The sequence below is a fragment of the Oncorhynchus nerka genome, linkage group LG15, assembly GCF_034236695.1.
Source record: "Oncorhynchus nerka isolate Pitt River linkage group LG15, Oner_Uvic_2.0, whole genome shotgun sequence".
NCBI lineage: Eukaryota > Metazoa > Chordata > Actinopteri > Salmoniformes > Salmonidae > Oncorhynchus > Oncorhynchus nerka.
In genome coordinates, this window is record NC_088410.1 from 105986496 (window position 1) to 106013167 (window position 26672).

Sequence of the window (26672 nt, forward strand, 5' to 3'; positions counted from 1 at the left end):
CAAAAATTCAGCTCATTTCCTGTTTGAGGTTTCATCTTGGTTTCGCCTGTAGCATCAGTTCTGGGGCACTCACAGATAATATCTTTGCAGTTTTGAAAACGTCAGAGTGTTTTCTTTCCAAAGCTGCCAATTATATGCATAGTCGAGCATCTTTTCGTGACAAAATATTGCGCTTAAAACGGGCACGTTTTTTCATCCAATAATGACATAGCGCCCCCATAGGTTGAAGAGGTTAATGTACAGGCTGAACAGGAGGGGCCCCAGTATTGACCCTTGGGGCACGCCCACATCATAGCTAAGAGTGGGCAACAGCTCATTGTTCACTCTGACACACTGAGTTTTGCCTTTGAGGTATGGATTCATCCATCTCAAGGCGTAGGGGGAAAAGTTGGACTTGGACAATTTTGTGATGAGAACCTCATGGTTAACAGTATCACAAGCCTTCCTTAGGTCCAGAGCAACAAGTCACCCTGGTTGGCCCTTTAACTAGCTGTGTAAGGTCAAAGGTATTAGTGATCCGTTTGAGGGATTTTCTACAAGACTTGTCTTCATAATTAATATTAAAATCTCCCATTAAGATGATCTCTTTCCCAAAATCCCATTCCCTAAGCAATGTTATTAAACTGATCAAAAAACACACTTTTGGTACAACGTGGTCTACACATTCCACTAAGGATAAAATACATTTGGGGAGACACTGTAACATTCAGACCAATACATTCTAGTTCATTATCACATGACCACTCAATTTGTTTACATCGGATATGTTCTTTAATGTAAATCATCACACCCCCTCCTCTTCCTTCAATCCTGTCTCTCCTGAAAACATTGTAGCTAATCACAATCAAAGCAGCAGATGGAGAGTTTTTATGGAGCCATGTCTCTGAGAGGCAGAGGAAGTCAAGGTTGGAGTCTGTGAGTAGATGTTGAATTTGATCACTTTTTGGAACGACACTACAAATGTTCAAGTGCCTCCCCCTAATAGTCCCTTGGGCTTACCTCGTGGGTCCCAGATGACTGGAGAGGGGTTGACACATTGAAAAAAGTGAGATTTTCTGGGTTTTTTGACGGCTGGTTAACCGTTTTGTTTTGTTTTGATTAGGGGCAGTTTGGTAGTGCAATTAACTATCCCTCCCGCCTGCACTGGAGGCGGGGAACTAATTAAAACAGCTTGCGTACCAGAAGCAGAGTCAGAGATCGCATATAGTGACATATAGCGACTTCCCGGAGAGCAGGAGGGTAGTGAACAGGTAGTTTAACAGTTTCCGATAAATGTTGGACTTGTGTTTGTTACGCCTAAGCGGTTCAGTAGAATAGGGAGCGAGGTAGACTTGGCCATTATTCAGAACATTATGGTATGCTGTGTACTGTCTGCTCCCGTGGAACGGTGAACCAATGTGTTTGGTGTTGGTATTCTCCGGCAGTAGATTTGTGTCATCCCAGCAAGGACACACTGAGATTATCAGTAGAGCAGCTACATAACTGAAAATCATGGCAAAGTACTGGAGATAAAACCCATAATTGCGCTTTAAATCTTTGCATTAGTTACTTAGCTGGGGTCGGCATACACCTGATGTTTTAGATAAAATAACAGCATTCGTGTGATAAGCGGCACCTGCCGCTGCACCCACCCTTCAGTCTGCCATTTAAAACAACTGTTTTTTTGACTAAACTATGGGAGACATAGACTACTCAATGGCTTTCTTTTAAATGATAAAGTTGTCATAGAGGAGGCAAATAATGAAACGCACAATCCTAGCCCTGTTATGGATTGTAATAATACAACAAACATTATAGCTTTTCTATCTTCAAATATAACTAATTGGAACACAAAGGCACAAATTCAACATGGTTGAGATAAAAACAGAAGACTCTGTGTGTATGTATTGAGTGTTTGAGAAAGTGTGGCATTGAGTGAGAAAGGAAATGGTTGAACCAATGTATTTCTGTGAGCAGGGGTTGTGAGAGAGCTTTCAGTGTTGTGCATATGAGGGATATACCTTTTATCATGAATTATACATCTAATTTATTTATTGTCCTATCGTGGTGGAACAGTGTTTTAAAATAAATTATACATCTAATGTATTGTCCTATCATGGTGGAACAGTGTTTTAAAATAAATTATACATCTAATGTATTGTCCTATCATGGGGAACTACATTTAAAAAAATATATATATATACACATCTAATTTATTTATTTATGGTCCTATATTGATGGAACAGTCCACAACCCTATACCATAGACACCCACCTGAACGACCCAGATACTGAGGAGAAGTCCCTAACTGTTTGATGGGCCTGCTGTAAGCAGTCTGTATGCAGCCAAAATGCAGTCAGAGACCAGCAGCACTGCCCCCTCACGATTCTGAGCCTGCTTGGCAGAGTTGGTCCTGCAAAGCCAAAGTCCCCTAAAGGGAGAGCATAATATACAAGGAAATTCTCAAAACTGCTAATGAGAACCTTGGCGGCCTTGTACCTAGCCGGTGGGGATTCCGGTGGGGTGCCTCCACTGAGGCAGTGGCAGTGCTGGCAACATTAGCTGCAGTAACCCATGGGGAGGGGGTCACACTCGGACATTCAGAGAGAGGGCATATTATTGTGGCCCTGGAGGCACAAAATCAAAGGTCTGACTGCACAGAGATGCTTGGGAATATGGTCACTAAGGGTTAGTTATGGGTGTTTCAGGGGATATGGTCAATACGGGGGACCATGTTATGGGTGTTTCAGGGAATATGGTCAATACAGGGGGACTGTGTTGTGAGTGTTTCAGGGGATATGGTCACTACGGGGGACTGTGTTGTGGGTGTTTCAGGGAATATGGTCATTACGGGGGGACTGTTGTGGGTGTTTCAGGGAATATGGTCAATACGGGGGACTGTGTTGTGGGTGTTTCAGGGAATATGGTCAATACGGGGGACTGTGTTGTGGGTGTTTCAGGGAATATGGTCAATACAGGGGGACTGTGTTGTGGGTGTTTCAGGTAATATGGTCAATACGGGGGGACTGTGTTGTGGGTGTTTCAGGGAATATGGTCAATACGGGGGACTGTGTTGTGGGTGTTTCAGGGAATATGGTCAATACGGGGGACTGTGTTGTGGGTGTTTCAGGTAATATGGTCAATACGGGGGACTGTAAGACATTTAAACGTGTTAACCCTCCCAAGGCTGCAGGCCCAGACGGCATCCCCAGCCGCACCCTCAGAGCATGCGCAGACCAGCTGGCCGGTGTGTTTACGGACATATTCAATCAATCCCTATACCAGTCTGCTGTTCCCACATGCTTCAAGAGGGCCACCATTGTTCCTGTTCCCAAGAAAGCTAAGGTAACTGAGCTAAACGACTACCGCCCCGTAGCACTCACTTCCGTCATCATGAAGTGCTTTGAGAGACTAGTCAAGGACCATATCACCTCCACCCTTGTGACGTAGAAGTCCGTCACTGGCCGCGGGCAGCATTTGGTTCTTTAACGCACACACATATTCATCACTCCTCCCTGCGCCATTATAAGATAGGTTGACAATGTGGGTCGACACACAGGTTAACTTCTGTCTTGGTGCATGCATTTCACACTTGTCAATGTTCATATTTGAGAGATACAATAATTATTATACTTATCAATGTTGTGGATGAGCGCATTGTTTGTTTGTTCTGTTCCTCTCTCTCCATCTCTGTAGCTTCCGGGTATGCTGGAAAAGGACCCGAGCTAAGGGAATTGGGTTGGCTTTATAGTGCCTGTCCCAAATGGCTCATTAATGCATATGGGAATATTGAAAGATATTGTCAGTAGTGATGTAATGTTGTAAATGTTATGTTGTGATATTGTTTAAAACCGTGTTGCAATGTATATCCTTTAATATGTTTAGTTCATGGAAAATGTAGGTTTGTATTGTTAATTGATTAATTAATGAGGGTTAATTGTTCTGAGGGGAGGGGCTAGCCCTACAAAAGGGAGCCTCTCGTTCAGTCATGAGAGAGGCATTTTGGATTGAGCTGTGGATGGGGCAGCATTGTTTTTAAGCTGTCCCATAAGGTAGACGTTGATGGCAGTACTGTTGTTTTTTGTTCCGGAATCACTTGTAAATAAACACCTTTGCACAGAAGAACTTTTGCGGCTCCGCCATCTTTTTATTTTGATAGAGGTTAGGTTATCCAGTTTAGCCTTCTGGCCTACTCTACGTGACAACCCTACCTGACACCCTAGACCCACTCCAATTTGCTTACCGCCCAAATAGGTCCACAGACGATGCAATCTCAACCACACTGCCCACTGCCCTAACCCACCTGGACAAGAGGAATACCTATGTGAGAATGCTGTTCATCGACTACAGCTCGGCATTCAACACCATAGTACCCTCCAAGCTCGTCATCAAGCTCGAGACCCTGGGTCTCGACCCCGCCCTGTGCAACTGGGTACTGGACTTCCTGACGGGCCGCCCCCAGGTGGTGAGGGTAGGCAACAACATCTCCTCCCGCTGATCCTCAACACGGGGGCCCCACAAGGGTGCGTTCTGAGCCCTCTCCTGTACTCCCTGTTCACCCACGACTGCGTGGCCACGCACGCCTCCAACTCAATCATCAAGTTTGCGGACGACACAACAGTGGTAGGCTTGATTACCAACAACAACGAGACGGCCTACAGGGAGGAGGTGAGGGCCCTCGGAGTGTGGTGTCAGGAAAATAACCTCACACTCAACGTCAACAAAACTAAGGAGATGATTGTGGACTTCAGGAAACAGCAGAGGGAACTTCCCCCTATCCACATCGATGGAACAGTAGTGGAGAGGGTAGCAAGTTTTAAGTTCCTCGGCATACACATCACAGACAAACTGAATTGGTCCACTCACACAGACAGCGTCGTGAAGAAGGCGCAGCAGCGCCTCTTCAACCTCAGGAGGCTGAAGAAATTCGGCTTGTCACCAAAAGCACTCACAAACTTCTACAGATGCACAATCGAGAGCATCCTGGCGGGCTGTATCACCGCCTGGTACGGCAACTGCTCCGCCCTCAACCGTAAGGCTCTCCAGAGGGTAGTGAGGTCTGCACAACGCATCACCGGGGGCAAACTACCTGCCCTCCAGGACACCTACACCACCCGATGTTACAGGAAGGCCATAAAGATCATCAAGGACATCAACCACCCGAGCCACTGCCTGTTCACCCCGCTATCATCCAGAAGGCGAGGTCAGTACAGGTGCATCAAAGCTGGGACCGAGAGACTGAAAAACAGCTTCTATCTCAAGGCCATCAGACTGTTAAACAGCCACCACTAACATTGAGTGGCTGCTGCCAACACACTGACATTGACACTGACCCAACTCCAGCCACTTTAATAATGGGAATTGATGGGAAATTATGTAAATATATCACTAGCCACTTTAAACAATGCTACCTTATATAATGTTACTTACCCTACATTATTCATCTCATATGCATACGTATATACTGTACTCTATATCATCGACTGCATCCTTATGTAATACATGTATCACTAGCCACTTTAACTATGCCACTTTGTTTACTTTGTCTACATACTCATCTCATATGTATATACTGTACTCGATACCATCTACTGTATGCTGCCCTGTACCATCACTCATTCATATATCCTTATGTACATATTCTTTATCCCCTTACACTGTGTATAAGACAGTAGTTTTGGAATTGTTAGTTAGATTACTTGTTGGTTATTACTGCATTGTCGGAACTAGAAGCACAAGCATTTCGCTACACTCGCATTAACATCTGCTAACCATGTGTATGTGACAAATAAAATTTGATTAGATTTTTCTGTTGTGGGTGTTTCAGGGAATATGGTCACTACGGGGGACTGTGTTGTGGGTGTTTCAGGGAATATGGTCAATACGGGGGACTGTGTTGTGGGTGTTTCAGGGAATATGGTCAATACAGGGGACTGTGTTGTGGGTGTTTCAGGGAATATGGTCAATACGGGGGACTGTGTTGTGGGTGTTTCAGGGAATATGGTCAATACGGGGGACTGTGTTGTGGGTGTTTCAGGGAATATGGTCAATACGGGGGACTGTGTTGTGGGTGTTTCAGGGAATATGGTCACTACGGGGGACTGTGTTCTGGGTGTTTCAGGGAATATGGTCAATACGGGGGACTGTGTTGTGGGTGTTTCAGGGAATATGGTCAATACGGGGGACTGTGTTGTGGGTGTTTCAGGGAATATGGTCAATACGGGGACTGTGTTGTGGGTGTTTCAGGGAATATGGTCACTACGGGGGACTGTGTTGTGGGTGTTTCAGGTAATATGGTCAATACGGGGGACTGTGTTGTGGGTGTTTCAGGGAATATGGTCAATACGGGGGACTGTGTTGTGGGTGTTTCAGGGAATATGGTCAATACGGGGGGACTGTGTTGTGGGTGTTTCAGGTAATATGGTCAATACGGGGGACTGTGTTGTGGGTGTTTCAGGGAATATGGTCAATACGGGGGACTGTGTTGTGGGGGTTTCAGGGAATATGGTCAATACGGGGGACTGTGTTGTGGGTGTTTCAGGGAATATGGTCAATACGGGGGACTGTGTTGTGGGTGTTTCAGGGAATATGGTCAATACGGGGGACCATGTTATGGGTGTTTCAGGGGAAGGGGGAAGGGGGTATATCTGACCATCATCTAGATATGACCATGGTTAATATATCAATGAAGTCGCTCATGCTGGTGGTGATTCTCTGATCCACCTCTACACAGACGACACCATTTGGTATACTTCTGGCCCCTCTTTGGACACTGTGCTAACAAACCTCCAAACGTTCTTCAACGACATACAACACTCCTTCCGTGGCATCCAACTGCTTTTAAATGCTAGTAAAACTAAGTGCATGCTCTTCAACCGATTGCTGCCTGCAACCTCCCTCCTGACTAGCATCACTACTCTGGACGGTTCTGACCTAGAATATGTGGACAAGTACAAATACCTAGGTGTCTGGTTAGACTGTAAACTCTCCTTCCAGACTCACATTAAGCATCTCCAATCCAAAATTAAATCTAAAATTGTCTTCCTATTTTGCAACAAAGCCTCCTTCACTCACGCTGCCAAACATACCCTCGTAAAACTGACTATCCTACCGATCCTTGACTTCGACGATGTCATTTGCAAAATAGCCCCCAACACTCTACTCAGCAAATTGGATGTAGTCTATCACAATACCATCCGTATCACCAAATCCCTATATACTACCCACCATTGTGAACTGTATGCTCTCGTTTGCTGGCCCTCACTAGATATACGTCGCCAAACACACAGGCTCCAGGCCATCTATAAGTCTTTGCTAGGTAAAGCCCTGCCTTGTCTCAGCTCACTGGTCACCACAGCAACACCCACCCATAGCACGCACTTCAGCAGGTATATTGCACTGGCCATCCCCAAAGCCAATTCTTACTTTGGCCGCCTTTCCTTCCAGTTCTCTGCTACCACTGACTGTAACGAATTGCAAAAATCTATGAAGCTGGAGTCTTATATCTCCCTCTCTGACTTTAAGCATCACCTGTCTGAGCAGCTTACCGATCACAGTACCTGTACACTGCCAATCCGTGAATAGCACACCCAACTACCTCATCCCCATATTATTACTTACCCTCTTGCTCTTTTGCACCCCAGGATCTCTAAATAAATCAAATCAAATGTTATTGGTCACATGCATATGGTTAGCAGATGTTAATAATGCGAGTGTAGCGAAACGCTTGTGCTTCTAGTTCCGACCATGCAGTAATATCTAACAAGTAATCTAACAATTTCACAACAACTACCTTATACACACAATTGTAAAAGAATGAATAAGAATATGTACATATTTGCATATCATATTTGCACATTACCTACCTGGTTAATAAAGGTGAAGGAAAAAAAAGGAAATCTCCCCATTTCTGCCCTTTTTTTACTCAGTTTTGCATGCCTTCTCATACAGCTGCAACTGTATATGCATTCGTAAATAAAGAACTTTCTTGAGTTGGTGCAAATGTTGAGAATCTGAGTCTATAGTTGTTGTGGGGGAAAATGGTTGTGTGTGTCCCACAACTGTTGAGAGGGAGTAAAAGATGTTAGGGACAATATAGGATGATTCACAATAAGTGTTTGCTCATATAATAATTGCTTGCCTTAATGTAATTTTGGTAATGGTGAGAGGTAAAAATCCTTTGCATAAATTGCTGACATTACTACAAATATGAATAGCTAATTATGGAAAATAAGAAACAGGGTTAAAAAATATATATATAATACACACACACTTGAAGTCGGAAGTTTACATACACTTAGGTTGGAGTGATTAAAACTCATTTTTCAACTACTCTACACATTTCTTGTTAACAAACTATAGTTTTGGCAAGTCGGTTAGGACATCTACTTTGTGCATGTCACAAGTAATTTTCCAATCAATTGTTTACAGACAGATTATTTCACTGTATCACAATTCCAGTGGGTCAGAAGTTAACATACTCTCAGTTGACTGTGCCTTTAAACAGCTTGGAAAATTCCAGAAAATTATGTCATGGCTTTAGAAGCTTCTGATAGGCTAATTGACATAATTTGAGTCAATTGGAGGTGTACCTGTGGATGTATTTCAAGGCCCACCTTCAAACTCAGTGCCTCTTTGCTTGACATCATGGGAAAATCAAAAGAAATCAGCCAAGACTTTAGAAAATATTATAGACCTGTAGAAGTCTGGTTCATCTGTGGGAGCAATTTATAAACAGCTGGAAGTAACACATTCATCTGTACAACCAATAGTACGCAAGTATAAACACCATGGGACCATACAGCCGTCATACCGCTCAGGAGTGAGACGCTTTCTGTCTCCTAGAGATGAACGTACTTTGGAGCGGAAAGTGCAAATCAATCCCAGAACAACAGCAAAGGACCTTGTCAAGATGCTGGAAGAAACAGGTACAAATGTATCTGTATCCACAGTAAAACAAATCCTATATCGACATAACCTGAAAGGCCGCTCAGCAAGGAAGAAGCCACTGCTTCAAACCCTCCATAAAAAAAGCCAGACTACGGTTTGCAACTGCACATGGGGACAAACATCGTACTTTTTGGAGAAATGCCCTCTGGTCTGATGAAGCAAAAGTAGAACTGTTTGGCCATAATGACCATTGTTATGTTTGTAGGAAAAAGGGGGAGGCTTGCTAGCCGAAAAACACCATCCCAACCGTGAAGCACGGGGGTGGCAGCATCATGTTGTGGAGGTGCTTTGCTGCAGGAGGGACTGGTGCACTTCACAAAAGAGATTACACCATGAGGGAGGAAATTATGTGGATATATTGAAGCAACATCTCAAGACATCAGTCAGAAAGTTAAAGCTTGGTCACAAATTGGTCTTCCAAATGAACAATGACCCCAAGCATACTTCCAAAGTTGTGGCAAAATGGCTTAAGGACAACAAAGTCAAGGTATTGGAGTGGCCATCACAAAGCCCTGACCTCAATCCTATAGAAAATGTGTGGGCAGAACTGAAAAAGCGTGTGCGAGCAAGGAGGTCTACAAACCCAACTCAGTTACACCAGCTCTGTCAGGAGGAATGGGCCAAAATTCACCCAACTTATTGTGGGAAGTTTGTGGAAGGCTACTCAAAATGTTTGACCCATGTTAACCAATTTTAAAGACAGTACACTCATTTAATGTTCGGTAGCATGTGAGCATCTGACCCTCTGGGAATGTGATGAAAGAAATAAAAGCTCAAATAAATTGTTCTCTCTACTACTATTCTGACATTTCACATTCTTAAAATAAAATGATGATCCTAAAACAGGCAGTTTTTACTAAGATTAAATGTCAGGAATTGTGAAACTTAGTTTAAATGTATTTGGCTAAGGTGTATGTAAAATTCCGACTTCAACTATGTACAGTATATAATACAAATTGAGGTGAGGGCGATGGAAATGCATTAGGCGGTTATCTGTTTCTGTTCTGTGAGTGGCACTGTGTGCTCTTTTCGAAGGATGGGTCAGGGGTGGTCTGCCGGGGATTGGGATGAAAACCCAGCTCGGGATGCGGAGTAGTTTTAGCAGGTGAAAATGTGGGGAAAAATTGGAGGTTACTTAGGGAAACGCAAATATTCATGGTACAGCTATATAGACACTCAATCATCATGTCACTTTTTAATGGTATGTTTACAAACATATATTTTGATAAACAGAATTGAATCTTGTCTCATTATGGTAAGTGGTGAAATAAGAATAGCCAGTTATAATTATACTGGCTTAGCAGATAATAAGAAAAGTCGATCAGTATTTACCTGGCTAAAAGAGAAGGAATATAATATCTATTGTTCACAGGAAACTCATTTATCAACTCTACAAGCAACACCAGACTCTATTATTATGGTGGGATATTTTAATATGGATTTAAATACCTCTATGGACCGTAAAGGAAATCACACTACAAACTATCACCCACAGGCACTTAAGGAAATTTTGAATGTCATGGATATATTGGAATTAGTGGTATATGGAGGCTTAAATAACCTGACCTAGTGAGATATACTGTATATGGCAGAGGCTTAATCAAGCTAGTCATCTTGATTACTTTCTTATGTCATTCTCTCTGGCAACAAAAGATAGTGTTGATAGGGGACAGAATGTGGTCGGATCATCACATAATTGGCAAATACATAATTTCCACATGAGCTAGGATATTGGAAATTTAATCAGCCTACTGGATGATAACTTGTTTATAACTAGGATAGAAGACCCTTGGGTTGTGCCGTGGCGGAGATCTTTGTGGGCTATACTCGGCCTTGTCTCAGGATGGTAAGTTGGTGGTTGAAGATATCCCTCTAGTGGTGTGGGGGCTGTGCTTTGGCAAAGTGGGTGGGGTTATATCCTTCCTGTATGGCCCTGTCCGGGGGTGTCATCGGACGGGGCAACAGTGTCTCCTGACCCCTCCTGTCTCAGCCTCCAGTATTTATGCTGCAGTAGTTCATGTGTCCGGGGCTAGGGTCAGTTTGTTATATGTGGAGTACTTCTCCTGTCCTATCCGGTGTCCTGTGTGAATTTAGGTATGCTCTCTCTAATGATCTCTTTCTCTCTTTCTTTCTCTCTCTCTCTCGGAGAACCTGAGCCCTAGGACCATGCCTCAGGGCTACCTGGCATGATGACTCCTTGCTGTCCCCAGTCCACCTGGCCATGCTGCTGCTCCAGTTTCAACTGTTCTGCCTGTGATTATTATTATTTGACCATGCTGGTAATTTATGAACATTTGAACATCTTGGCCATGTTCTGTTATAATCTCCACCCGGCACAGCCAGAAGAGGACTGGCCACCCCACATAGCCTGGTTCCTCTCTAGGTTTCTTCCTAGGTTTTGGCCTTTCTAGGGAGTTTTTCCAAGTCACCATGCTTCTACACCTGCATTGCTTGCTGTTTGGGGTTTTAGGCTGGGTTTCTGTACAGCACTTTGAGATATCAGCTTATGTATGAAGGGCTATATAAATACATTTGATTTGATTTGGTGTTGAACGCTGACCTGTAGTCAATGAATAGCATTCTCACATAGGTGTTCCTTTTGTCCAGGTGGGAAAGGGCAGTGTTGAGTGCAATAGAGATTGCATCATCTGTGGATCTGTTGTGGTGGTATGCAAATTTGAGTGGGTCTAGGGTTTCTGGGATCATGGTGTTGTGAGCCATGACCAGCTTTTCAAAGCACTTCATGGCTACAGATGTGAGTGCTACGGGTCGGAAGTCATTTATGCAGGTTACCTTAGTGTTCTTGGGCACAGGCACTATGGTGGTCTGCTTAAAACGTGCTGGTATTACAGACTCGGAGAGGTTGAACATGTCAGTGAAGACACTTGCCAGTTGGTCAGCGCATGCTCGCAGTATATGTCCTGGTAATCTGTCTATCCCTGCGGCTTTGTGAATGTTGACCTGTCTAAAGGTCTTGCTCACATCGGCTGCGGAGAGCATGATCACACAATCTTCCGGTAGAGCTGGTACATAGAAGTAGTTTAGCTCGTCTTGTAGGCTCGTGTCATAGGGCAGCTCTCGGCTGTGCGTCCCTTTGTAGTCTGTAATGGTTTGCATGACCTGCCAGATTCAAAGAGCGTCAGAGCCGTTGTAGTAGTATGATTCGATTTTGGTCCTTTATTGACGCTTTGCCTGTTTGATGGTTCGTCGGAGGGCATAGCAGGATTTCTTATAAGCTCCCGGGTTAGAGTCCCACTCCTTGAAAGCGGCAGCTCTAGCCTTTAGCTCAGTGCGGATGCTGCCTGTTATCCATCGCTTCTGGTTGGGGTATGTACGTACGGTCACTGTGGGTACGACGTCATCGATGCACTTATTGATGAAGCCAATGATAGATGTGACATACTCCTCAATGCCATTGGAAGAATCCCGGAACATGTTCCAGTCTGTGAAGCAGAAGATGTTAGTTTTAAATGTCCCATTGGTAGTTTAATCTTCCACGTCGTCGATTTCATTGTCCAAAGATTGCACGTTTGCTAGCAGAATTGAGGGAAGTGGGGATTTATTCGATCGCCTCCTACTCCTCAGAAGGCAGCCCGCTCTCCGGCCCCTCCTTCTCCGCCTCCTCTTCATGCAGATTACTGGGGTCGGGGCCTGTTCCCGAGGGAACTGTATATCCTCGGGCTCGTCACTGTCGTGGAAGAAGAAAAAGGATTCTGCTGGTCTGCTACAGGTCTGCTGTAACTTTCACCCCCCCACACACAGGTCTGCTGTAACTTTCACCCCCCCACACACAGGTCTGCTGTAACTTTCACCCCCCCACACACAGGTCTGCTGTAACTTTCACCCCCCCACACACAGGTCTGCTGTAACTTTCACCCCCCACACACAGGTCTGCTGTAACTTTCACCCCCCACACACAGGTCTGCTGTAACTTTCACCCCCACACACAGGTCTGCTGTAACTTTCACCCCCCACACACAGGTCTGCTGTAACTTTCACCCCCCACACACAGGTCTGCTGTAACTTTCACCCCCCCACACACAGGTCTGCTGTAACTTTCACCCCTTTACACAGTTCTGTTTTTACTTTCATATCTTCACAGTTCTGTTTACGTCTTCACAGACTTCTGCTGTCACCTTCACACAGTTCTGCTGTCACCTTCTCACAGATCTGCTGTCATTTTCACACAATTCTGCTGTATACTTCAGACCTTCACACAGTTCTGCTGTCATTTGCACACAATTCTGCTGTATACTTCAGACCTTCACACAGATCTGCTGCCACCTTCTCACAGATCTGCTGTCACCTTCTCACAGATCTGCTGTCACCTTCACACAGTTCTGTTCTCACCTTTTCACACAGTTCTGTTCTCACCTTCACACATTTCTGCTGTCAACTTCTGCTAAGGCAGCAGCAGCTACTTTTACTGGGGTCCAGCAACATTAAGACAGTTATATACAATAAAAAAGATGACCTGACATTACGTTTCATAACACTGTCTGTAGCTTATGTGGGGCACCAGGGTAGCCTAGTGGTTAGAGAGTTGGACTAATAACCCGAAAGGTTTCATGTTCAAATCCCCGAGCTGACAAGGTACAAATCTGTCGTTCTGCCCCTGAACAGGCAGCTAGCCAACTGTTCCTAGGCTGTCATTGAAAATAAGAATTTGTTCTTAACTGACTTGTCTGGTTAAATCAAATTTTAAAAATGCCTACCCATGAACTGTAACACAGTACAATCTTTGAAATTGTTGCATGTAGAGGCTTCTCTGCCTGATACCAAGCATGGAAATGTTATGTTGATTTATGAACTATTCACCATAGAATGACGATAACATGTGTTTTCTCCAAAGCATGATGTGGAGAGGAACATTGAATATTGCAGTTGACATTCTGTTGTGCATTACGTTTTACACATTCATCCAAAAAGATGGCGGTGCAGATGGAAACATAACAGTGGGAACTCCAAAAACCATTTCATACTCGAATGACGCATGCTAATATTTCTATAGCAAATGTGTCGCTCCCCCTCCCTCCCTCCCTCCCTCCCTCCCTCCCTCCCTCTTTCTCCCTCCCTCCCTCTTTCTCCCTCCCTCCCTCCCTCCCTCCCTCCACCTCTCTGTCTCTCTCTCTCCCTCACCCTTTTTCTCTCTCTGATAACATCATGGCGCAGTGGACTGGAGTAGAGTAGCCCTGAGGAGGTCATGTGACGTTGTCTCAGACTGATGCAGCACGTGTCACTACTCTGGGCGTCAGGCAGCCGTTTCCCGGGCAACAGAACAGAGTGTGGAACCCCACGGCCTCTTTTCACTTCCCATCAGCGTCTGTTCAGTGTGTGTGTGTGTGTGTGTGTGTACTGAGAGTCAATGTCATTACAGAGCAAAGTAGAACAGAGCACTGAGTACTCTCTCTCCGCTTTGTCTCACTAGCAGGAGGAAATGTGATTATTTACCCAGCAGGTCTTGCAGCTCAGAGCCAAATTGTGTTGTGTCCTCCGGTTAATCAGCGTTCTTTAATACCTAAAATAGATTCCTGTCATTTCATATGAAACTCAGGGATGGTTTTATATTTGAGAGGGATCTGAAAAAACAACAGGGACACAGAGCTGGTACATGATGTCACATATCACTGTGTTTCACGGTGTAACATAATGTGACATCACTGTGTTTCACGGTGTAACATAATGTGACATCACTGTGTTTCACGGTGTAACATAATGTGACATCACTGTGTTTCACGGTGTAACATAATGTGACATCACTGTGTTTCACGGTGTAACATAATGTGACATCATTGTGTTTCACGGTGTAACATAATGTGACATCACTGTGTTTCACGGTGTAACATAATGTGACATCACTGTGTTTCACGGTGTAACATAATGTGACATCACTGTGTTTCACGGTGTAACATAATGTGACATCACTGTGTTCCACTGTGTAACATAATGTGACATATTACTGTGTTTCACGGTGTAACATAATGTGACATCACTGTGTTCCACTGTGTAACATAATGTGACATCACTGTGTTCCACTGTGTAACATAATGTGACATATTACTGTGTTTCACGGTGTAACATAATGTGACATATTACTGTGTTTCACGGTGTAACATAATGTGACATATTACTGTGTTTCACGGTGTAACATAATGTGACATCACTGTGTTCCACTGTGTAACATAATGTGACATATTACTGTGTTCCACTGTGTAACATAATGTGACATATTACTGTGTTCCACTGTGTAACATAATGTGACATATTACTGTGTTCCACTGTGTAACATAATGTGACATATTACTGTGTTCCACTGTGTAACATAATGTGACATATTACTGTGTTCCACTGTGTAACATAATGTGACATATTACTGTGTTCCACTGTGTAACATAATGTGACATATTACTGTGTTCCACTGTGTAACATAATGTGACATATTACTGTGTTTCACGGTGTAACATAATGTGACATCTCTGGGTTTCATAATGTGACATCAATGTTTCACGGTGTAACATAATGTGACATATTACTGTGTTTCACGGTGTAACATAATGTGACATATTACTGTGTTTCACGGTGTAACATAATGTGACATCACTGTGTTCCACTGTGTAACATAATGTGACATCACTGTGTTCCACTGTGTAACATAATGTGACATATTACTGTGTTTCACGGTGTAACATAATGTGACATATTACTGTGTTCCACTGTGTAACATAATGTGACATATTACTGTGTTCCACTGTGTAACATAATGTGACATATTACTGTGTTCCACTGTGTAACATAATGTGACATATTACTGTGTTCCACTGTGTAACATAATGTGACATATTACTGTGTTCCACTGTGTAATATAATGTGACATCAGATGATGATTGAACGACTAGCTGAATGCAATGGGAAGGCCTGAGAATACCTTGGTGAATGTTGCTCTTAGTGTTTAAGGGTGACCCACTACACTACAGGTTCTTTGCACGTGTCTTTGAACATACTATTGAAGGCAGTACAGAGCAATACGCCATGGGGCAACCCAGAGATCGATTCCGCAGTTGCCAACATATGGAGGCTGACAGAAGTTATAGAGGCCTCCAATTAGGGTTGAAGATTCCGAATCCCTACAAGTTGCAGTTTTTCACACTGGATGCCTCAACACTATGAATAAGCTCCAATATGTGACCGACCTGCTCGATTCGGTCTTATGTATTTTTTTGTACTTTTCTTTACGTTGGATAAAAGTAGAGACTCAGAGCTAGAAAATAGTATGTAATTTACTGCAGTTGAGGAACAATTGGAAAGTCATTCTGCTTTGAAAGTTGATAAACCTGTAATTCTACTTTTGAGAAAATGTCCCTTGAATAATTTGGTACACCTAGTGGAGAACTCTTCTTTGTCTACAATTATTCAGTATCGTTAACACCCTCTTAAGGATTCACAGGAGGCCTTTGCTAAACAGAGTGAGTACAGTAGTGTACTAAACAACCAAAGACACTAGAGGCTAGTTTATGCTACGTCCATTGAGATGTCTGTAGACAGTTGTCGCAGTGACATCATTAACATTCTATTGTTGTCCCACATCAAACTTGTTGTTATGAAAAATCATAAACACAAAAAGGACAGGCTGCATGACAGCAGCCTGGTGACGCAAAATGGCATAACTGGTGTGTTTAAACACCAATAAACCTATTTGTTTAACAATGTATTTAATATATGTCAATCTAGCAAACCAGAAAATTAAAAGCTACTTTCTAAACAAAGCTTTGATTCGTATCTAGCTTGTAAGCTATCTAGCTAATGCTAAATTAGCTGGCTAGGTAGTTCAAATAATGACCATATCATATACAGTTGAAGTTGGAAGTTTACATACACTTAGGTTGGAGTCATTAAAACTTGTTTTTCAACCACTCCATGCAACCTCGGTATAATAGGATATCTCTCTATGCTCTTTATAATATAGCATCTCTCTATCCTCTTTATAATATAGCATCTCACTATACTCTTTATAATATAGCATCTCTCTATGCTCTTTATAATATAGCATCTCTCTATGCTCTTTATAATATAGCATCTCTCTATACTCTTTATAATATAGCATCTCTCTATGCTCTTTATAATATAGCATCTCTATGCTCTTTATAATATAGCATCTCTCTATACTCTTTATAATATAGCATCTCTATCCTCTTTATAATATAGTATCTCTCTATGCTCTTTATAATATAGCATCTCTCTATCCTCTTTATAATATAGCATCTCACTATACTCTTTATAATATATCATCTCTATGCTCTTTATAATATAGCATCTCTCTATGCTCTTTATAATATAGCATCTCACTATACTCTTTATAATATAACACATCTCTCTATCCTCTTTATAATATAGCATCTCTCTATGCTCTTTATAATATAGCATCTCTATGCTCTTTATAATATAGCATCTCTCTATGCTCTTTATAATATAGCATCTCTCTATGCTCTTTATAATATAGCATCTCTATGCTCTTTATAATATAGCATCTCTATGCTCTTTATAATATAGCATCTCTATGCTCTTTATAATATAGCATCTCTATGCTCTTTATAATATAGCATCTCTCTATGCTCTTTATAATATATCATCTCTATCCTCTTTATAATATAGCATCTCTCTATCCTCTTTAAAATATAACACATCTCTCTATCCTCTTTATATTATATCATCTCTATCCTCTTTATAATATAGCATCTCTATGCTCTTTATAATATAGCATCTCTCTATCCTCTTTAAAATATAGCATCTCACTATACTCTTTATAATATATCATCTCTATGCTCTTTATAATATAGCATCTCTCTATGCTCTTTATAATATAGCATCTCTCTATGCTCTTTATAATATAGCATCTCTCTATGCTCTTTATAATATAGCATCTCACTATACTCTTTATAATATAGCATCTCTCTATCCTCTTTATAATATATCATCTCTATGCTCTTTATAATATAGCATCTCTCTATGCTCTTTATAATATAGCATCTCTCTATCCTCTTTATAATATAGCATCTCTATGCTCTTTATAATATAGCATCTCTCTATGCTCTTTATAATATAGCATCTCACTATACTCTTTATAATATAGCATCTCTATGCTCTTTATAATATAGCATCTCTCTATCCTCTTTATAATATAGCATCTCTATGCTCTTTATTACATAACTGGTCTCTATGCTCTTTATTACATAACTTGTCTCTATCCTCTTTATCACACAGCATCTCTCTATGCTCTATATCACACAGCATCTCTCTATGCTCTTTAACATAACATCTCTCTGTCCTCTTTATGACAGAACATCTCTCTATCCTCTTTATAACAGAACATCTCTTTACAACAGAACATCTCTCTGTCCTCTTTATAACATGTCACTATCCTCTCTATAACATAACATGTCTCTATCCTTAACATCCCTCTTAGCCCAGAGCTAGCAGGGGGCTGTTGATTCCCGGGGAATAGAGTGGTAGCTGTGTGTTGAAATAGTATAACCATCTGACTATCAAGCTTCATACACTGATTTCAATATGGGAAAAGGGAAAAGTAAATAGGATGTATGCATGTAATAGAATATAATTGTCAATGCTCAGTGCTCACACACCTCAGATGCATCTTGTGCAGTCATATTTCACTGTTGTCCAACCTAATCCTAAATCAATCCAACCTGATCCTGCAGCTCACCAATGAGAACTGACATTACATTTCCATTTCAGACATTTAGCACACTCTAATTCAGAGCAACTTACATTAAGACAGTTATGACAACAAACCCAACTCCAACATCAATCTGAGTGTGTATTCTGATCCATACGGTTATCCCTATGCCCTAAGCCCTGTGCAGGTTCCTACTGCCCTATTGGAATCCACCCTGACTGTTCTCATATAGCCAACAGGATGAGCTGATTTGTTGAGTCATGCCGTCCAGGTGTCCACTCACCACACGTACTGCTGCTCGTCGATGACCAGCAGTATCTTAAATCTCATGGAGACATGACCAGGCCCGGGTGCTGGGTTCTGATCCACCAAGCCAGCTGACACTGCTGTTTGTTTTACCACATTAGTGATGGAACTCAGGGAGGTCAGGGAGCTGAAGAACCCAGAGCCTGAAGAAGGGGCCGGGGCTGGGGCAGCCTGGGCAGGCTGGGGTCCACACTCTGGAGCTGGGGGGCAGAGTTGGGGGCTGGTGCTGGAACTTGTCCTGGGGATGTGGCTGGGACTCCTGGGGTGGCTGTAGAGGGGGGAGGCGGTGGAGGGTCAGATCTCTGGAGGTCTGTCATGTAGCCGTTAGGAAGATTAGCTATAAAGCTGCTGTCAGACAACCGGCGACGCAGGAAATTCATGGTAGCGGTTGAGAGAGAGCTGACAGAGAAATTTGAGAGAGAGAGCTAGTCGGATGGAGAGAGCTTTAGAGGTGGAGTGGAGAGCTATCGGATGGTCGGATGGAGAAAGCTGTACTATTGAAGTAGAGCTATGTATGAGGGTTGTTGCTGCTAGAGGATCCTGGAGAGCTGGATGAGGCTCCTGCACGGTGTGGTGGTGTAGCAGAGGCTCTAGTCCAGTCTTCTAGCTCTCCACACCACAGAGAAGAGATGCTTGTTTCCCCCTCCGAGCTTCACCAGCTTCTCCTATGGAGTGTTGTGGTGTGTTTTTGTGTGTGCAGGATGTGTATGTGGTGATGCTGTCCCTCGATAAGGTACTGGTGGTATCCTGCTACTCTGCCTGTCCCCATCAGCGACAGAAACCTGAATGCCTGCAAGAGATGATTTCACTCTGCCTCTCGTCCTCTTTCTGCTTCTCTCTCTCTGTAGCTCTGCTCTCTCCTCTGCCTCTGTCTCTCTCTCTCGCTCTCTCTCGCTCTCTCTGCCTCTCCTCCACCTCTCTCCTGCACCTCTCTCTCCCTCTCTGCCTCTCCTGCACCTCTCGCTCTCTCCTCCACCACCTATATCTCTCGCTCTTTCTCAATTTCTCTCCTCCACCTCTTTCTCCTCCACCACCTCTCGCTCTCTCACTCTCTCTCAATCTCTCCTCCTTTCTCTCTCTCTGCTGCTCTATCTCTCCTCTATGTAGTATATATGGTGGTTGGTTGTCCCCCTCCCCCTCTCTCAATTGTATTCAATTCTATCTCTCTCCCCCCTCTATCTCTCTTCCTCTCTGTAGTATGTATGGTGGTTGGCTTTCCCCCTCCCCCCCTTTCTCAATTAGTTTCAATTCTCCTTCTCTCTCAATCTCTCTCCTTACCCCCCTTCTCTCTCTCTCTCTTCTCTATCTCTATTCCTCTCTGTAATATGTATTCTGGTTTGCTGTCCCCCTCCCCCTCTCCCTCATCATAGTTATGTGACGCAGCTCTGTGTACTGCAGCCTCTGAAGTGTTAGGGTTACAGGGAGGGAGGCTTAGTGTATAGTAGTGTAGCTTCTGAAAGGGTTTCCAGTCAATGTGAATGTGTATAGAGAGGGAGGTGCAGTGTTACTTACGCACAGACTCCACTCTACTCTGCTGTGACGGCTTCCCTCTCTGTCTCACTCCCTATTCCTCCCCCTCTTCTTCTTTTAGCCTCATAATAAACATGAAAGCCTTTGGAAACAGTGGTAGGCTGACTTTTATTTTTTGGGGGATGGTTTGTCCTCGGGGTTTCACCTGCCATATCAGTTCTGTTATACTTACAGACATTATTTGAACAGTTTTAGAATCTTTAGTGTTTTCTATCCAATTCTACCAATTCTACCAATTATATGCATATCCTAGCTTCTGGGCCTGAGTAACAGGCAGTTACTGTTTTACTATTGTAAAGTGGCTGTTCCACTGGATGTCATAAGGTGAAAGCACCAATTTGTAAGTCGCTCTGGATGAGCGTCTGCTAAATGACTTAAATGTAATGTAAATGTACTGCCCCCTAGCCCAAAGAGGTTAAGAGTTAGAGTTTGGGGTAGGGTTAGGGGTTAGGGGGTTGGGGTTAGGGTTAGGTTTAGTTTTTTTTTAAGGAATCCACAAGGTCGATCTGATACCTTCAAGCTAATTCAGAGACCGGGGGGAGGGTTGTACTTCACTTGCAGAATGGGGGAGTTAGGTTTAGCGGTTAGGGGTTAGGGTTGGGATTGGAGTTAGGGTTAGGGGGGTAGGGTTATGGTTAGGTTGGGGACAAATTCTGAATAGGGTTAGGTTTTTGTTTGTTAGGGTTATAGGGTTGGGGTTAGGGTTGGGGGTTAGGGGGGTTAGGGTTGGGGTTAGTGGTTAGGGTTGGGGTTAGGGGTTAGGGTTAGGGGTTAAGGGTTTAGGGTTAGGGTTTGTTTCTGGTTCCTAGTTTTGAGTCTGTTAATCCACTTCCATCTCTAATGCGTGGAAGCCGAAGGGGGGGAAGCGGAATGGGTGCACTCCACAGCATTGACGCTGGTGAGGGAGATAAAAGTCTCCAACTTCAGCGATTTTTGCAATTCGTTCCAGTCACAGGCAGCAGAGTACTGGAACGAAAGGCGGCCAAATGAGGTGTTGGCTTTAGGGATGATCAGTGAGATACACCTGCTGGAGCGCGTGCTACGGATGGGTGTTGCCATCGTGACCAGTGAACTGAGATAAGGCGGAGCTTTACCTAGCATGGACTTGTAGATGACCTGGAGCCAGTGGGTCTGGCGACGAATATGTAGTGAGGGCCAGCCGACTAGAGCATACAAGTCGCAGTGGTGGGTGGTATAAGGTGCTTTAGTGACAAAACGGATGGCACTGTGATAAACTGCATCCAGTTTGCTGAGTAGAGTGTTGGAAGCAATTTTGTAGATGACATCGCCGAAGTCGAGGATCGGTAGGATAGTCAGTTTTACTAGGGTAAGTTTGGCGGCGTGAGTGAAGGAGGCTTTGTTGCGGAATAGAAAGCCGACTCTTGATTTGATTTTCGATTGGAGATGTTTGATATGAGTCTGGAAGGAGAGTTTACAGTCTAGCCAGACACCTAGGTACTTATAGATGTCCACATATTCAAGGTTGGAACCATCCAGGGTGGTGATGCTGGTCAGGCGTGCGGGTGCAGGCAGCGAACGGTTGAAAAGCATGCATTTGGTTTTACTAGCGTTTAAGAGCAGTTGGAGGCCACGGAAGGAGTGTTGTATGGCATTGAAGCTCGTTTGGAGGTTAGATAGCACAGTGTCCAAGGACGGGCCGGAAGTATATAGAATGGTGTCGTCTGCGTAGAGGTGGATCAGGGAATCGCCCGCAGCAAGAGCAACATCATTGATATATACAGAAAAAAGAGTTGGCCCGAGGATGGAACCCTGTGGCACCCCCATAGAGACTGCCAGAGGACCGGACAGCATGCCCTCCGATTTGACACACTGAACTCTGTCTGTAAAGTAATTGGTGAACCAGGCAAGGCAGTCATCCGAAAAACCGAGGCTACTGAGTCTGCCGATAAGAATATGGGGATTGACCGAGTCGAAAGCCTTGGCAAGGTCGATGAAGACGGCTGCACAGTACTGTCTTTTATCGATGGCGGTTATGATATCGTTTAGTACCTTGAGCGTGTCTGAGGTGCACCCGTGACCGGCTCGGTTAGGGGTTAGGGTTATGATAAATTCTTTTTTTTGGGGGGGTTTTTCACCTTGCGTTGCACTGCACCTATTGTGATCTCTGTTATTGTTTCCACTCTGGGTTTATTGGGAGGTTTGTGTGTCTGAAAATATGAGATGTATGAATAGTTTGCCTACACTTACATTTTGCCATTCAAACCAAGTGGAGCCAAAGATCTAAGGGTGGGTATCCACTTGGATTCTGCGGCCTTTCTCTGGGCTACGGTTCAGATGGAGACAGTTTCTAGCCCAATGATGTTCAGGTGTATAGTAGGGTGTGTTTGGAAATGTGTGACTAGATGTGTAGACAATTTATTATTAGTGATTGTATACAGATGTTGTTTGAGACATGTTAAAATTGTAGATCCAGTTTCCCCCACATAGATCTTTTGACATAATACACAGGTGATTGCATAGACGATGTTGGTGCTGTTTATGTTCATCAGTTGTTTGATTGGGCTAAAGATGTGTGGGTTGTGTATGTTTGTCAATTGTCTGTAGTACTGATTTTCCATGGGTACTGGTGGATAGGGCCTGTTTCGAAAATGTTGCATGGACTAAGAGGTCCTTCAGATTGGGATTCCTCCTGCATGCTGAGATGGGTCGGAATGGTTGTAGTGGGGGGAAGGCATGTTGTGTATTTAAAAATGCGCTTTTTAGTCGTAAGTGTATGTGTTGGTTTGTGTAGGAATAGGTGCTGATAATAGGTAGCCTCTGGGGTTCAGGCCCAAGATGGGAGTGGTGTTTCTAGGGAAAGTCTGAGGGTAGCAGAAGGGGATTGGATTGGGATTCAGACCCTGGTTAGGGAAAGGGAGAGAATGGGATATTTGTGGCTTCCCCAGAGGTCTGTGGTGGTGGTATTGAGGGTGAAGGTCGGAGTTAGCCCCAGTGTCCTGGTGGTCCTTGTGTGCATTCTGGTCCTGATCCTGGGGGTTAGGGTAAGGGTTGGGATTGGGGTTAGAGTTAAGGTTAAGGTTAGGGTTGGTGTCAGGAACAGTGCCGCCTGGGTTAAGGTTAGGAAGGTTAGGGTTAAGGTTAGGGTTAGGGTTAGTGTCAGGAACAGTGCCGCCTGGGTTAAGGTTAGGAGGGAGAGGCAATTGATTTTGGATGATGCTTGCTAGTGTGTCAGCTTTGATGTATCTCAGTGACCGCTTTGAGTAGCCCCTCCTCCCCAATGCCTCAAATAATATGTGTGTAGCTGTATTGAAATCCTGCTGTTGAGTGCATAGTCTGTAGAATAGGATGAGTTGTGATTTGGCAATCCCCCTAAAAGTATGTTTGGGGTGGAAACTGGATCGGTGGAGTAATGCATGTGTGTCTGTTTCTTTGAAATAAACTTTAGTGTGTAGGTAAACTATGGATGCTTCAGTGTCTGGAAAGAAAACGGTGGTGTCTAAGAAATGTATTCTATGTGGGTGTATGACATATTTAACTGTAATGGTGGGATGGCGATTGTTCAAGATGTCCATGAATGTGGTGAAGTCCTGTAGGTTGTGTTGCCACACTCCGAAGATATCACCCAGGTAGCGTTTGTAAAACAAGGGAAGCAGTGGGCAGTTTTCCAAAGCTATAGTCTCCCAGTCCGCCATGTATATGTTTACGTATGCTGGAGCAAACTTTTTGCCCATTGCTGTCCCATGAATCTGTAGATAGTATTGGTTATTAAATTTAAAATCATTATTTCTCAGCCCCAGTTCAAGTAGCTGTAGGATGTGTTTGTCTGGTCTATGTCTATCTGGATAGATGGCAGCTTCCACTGCTGCCATCCATCTATGTTTGTATAAAGAGTCTATGTCTACGGTGAAACGGTATGCCTGTGCTGGGACTGGGATTTTACAAAGTGTGTCTATGAAGTGATATGTGTCCTTAATGTAACTGGCATGTTTTTGTGAAATGGGATAAGAAAATGATCTATTAATTCAGCTGCTGGAGATGACTAACTACCACAATCTGAGACGATGGGGACCCGAAAGGGGACAGTCCACGTCTCTGGTGTTTTGTGAATTTTTGGTAAGAGGTAAAAGAGTCTCTGTCTCGGCTCATCAGGTCCATCTAAATATTCTTTCTGTCTATGTGAGATGAATTATTTTTATAAAGGTCTGCTATAGTCTGTCTCACTAGTGTCTGTCTCACTAGTGTCTGTCTCACTAGTGTCTATGTGAGATGAATTATTTTTATAAAGGCCTGCTATAGTCTGTCTCACTAGTGTCTGTCTCACTAGTGTCTGTCTCACTAGTGTCTATGTGAGATGAATTATTTTTATAAAGGCCTGCTATAGTCTGTCTCACTAGTGTCTGTCTCACTAGTGTCTATGTGAGATGAATTATTTTTATAAAGGCCTGCTATAGTCTGTCTCACTAGTGTCTGTCTCACTAGTGTCTGTCTCACTAGTGTCTGTCTCACTAGTGTCTATGTGAGATGAATTATTTTTATAAAGGCCTGCTATAGTCTGTCTCACTAGTGTCTGTCTCACTAGTGTCTGTCTCACTAGTGTCTATGTGAGATGAATTATTTTTATAAAGGTCTGCTATAGTCTGTCTCACTAGTGTCTGTCTCACTAGTGTCTGTCTCACTAGTGTCTATGTGAGATGAATTATTTTTATAAAGGCCTGCTATAGTCTGTCTCACTAGTGTCTGTCTCACTAGTGTCTGTCTCACTAGTGTCTGTCTCACTAGTGTCTATGTGAGATGAATTATTTTTATAAAGGCCTGCTATAGTCTGTCTCACTAGTGTCTGTCTCACTAGTGTCTGTCTCACTCGTGTCTGTCTCACTAGTGTCTGTCTCACTACTGTCTATGTGAGATGAATTATTTTTATAAAGGCCTGCTATAGTCTGTCTCACTAGTGTCTGTCTCACTAGTGTCTGTCTCACTATAGTCTGTCTCACTATAGTCTGTCTCACTATAGTCTGTCTCACTATAGTCTGTCTCACTAGTGTCTGTCTCACTAGTGTCTGTGTCACTAGTGTCTGTGTCACTAGTGTCTGTCTCACTAGTGTCTGTCTCACTACTGTCTATGTGAGATGAATTATTTTTATAAAGGCCTGCTATAGTCTGTCTCACTAGTGTCTGTCTCACTAGTGTCTGTCTCACTATAGTCTGTCTCACTATAGTCTGTCTCACTATAGTCTGTCTCACTAGTGTCTGTCTCACTAGTGTCTGTGTCACTAGTGTCTGTGTCACTAGTGTCTGTCTCACTAGTGTCTGTCTCACTAGTGTCTGTCTCACTATAGTCTGTCTCACTAGTTTCTGTCTCACTAGTGTCTGTCTCACTAGTGTCTGTCTCACTAGTGTCTGTCTCACTATAGTCTGTCTCACTAGTGTCTGTCTCACTAGTGTCTGTCTCACTAGTGTCTGTCTCACTAGTGTCTGTGTGGAAGTGGAGAGTGTCGTGTTGTTTATTGGAAAGTTGGCGATTGGCTTCCAAGAGATATGGCTGATTATCCATTATCACTATCTTGGAGCCTTTGTCTGCTGGTTTAATTGTTATATGTTTGTTTTGTCTTAGCCTGGTTATAGCTAGTCTTTCGTCTTGTCTAATGTTATGTGAAGTTATAATGGTAGAGCTATGTAAGTCTCTAATAATCTGTGTATTGGTTTTAATAAGTTTTCTAATTGGTTGTGATAGTTTCTTTAGTGGGGGTTGGGTAATAAAATCAGTAGTGTAGTCAAAATGGCTGCACCATGCGCGTACTGTACCCTCTTCTACCACTTTAGCTGAGTTGCCCAATGTTTCAGTACTTTGGCTGCTGTAGCTGGTGTCCAATGTATGTAGTCATGATTTTCAGTGATGAAATCTGAATGGTCTATTTCCAGTAGGGCATTGTAATGTGTAGTGATGTGTGTGTTGATATGTTTCAGCATGTCCTTCTGTTGTGAGGTTGGGTGAGAAGTTGATGATTGGCCAGTAGATGGTGGCATGGGGTACATGACTGTAGCTTTGTTGTGGAGTATATGTAGTTGGCTTATGGGTGTTGATTTCCTTTCCTGGTCTTTGTTATTTATCCCCAGAGACAGCACAACCACCTTGGTGTTGGGGTTTGGGGTGGACTTGGCCAAAACCCCAGTAATGTGATGAAATTGTGCTCCTGGATAACTATCTATCTGGATGTGTTTGTAAGGGTGTGGTGGAATTCTACTAAGGTTAGAATCT

The 26672-nt window shown here is 43.4% G+C and overlaps 1 pseudogene; it reads right to left on the reverse strand.

Moving 5' to 3' along the window:
• LOC115118616 (synapsin-2-like) overlaps nt 1-19929 on the reverse strand; it is a 299540-nt pseudogene extending 279611 nt beyond the window's left edge.
• Nucleotides 19930-26672: the final 6743 nt, after the last annotated feature.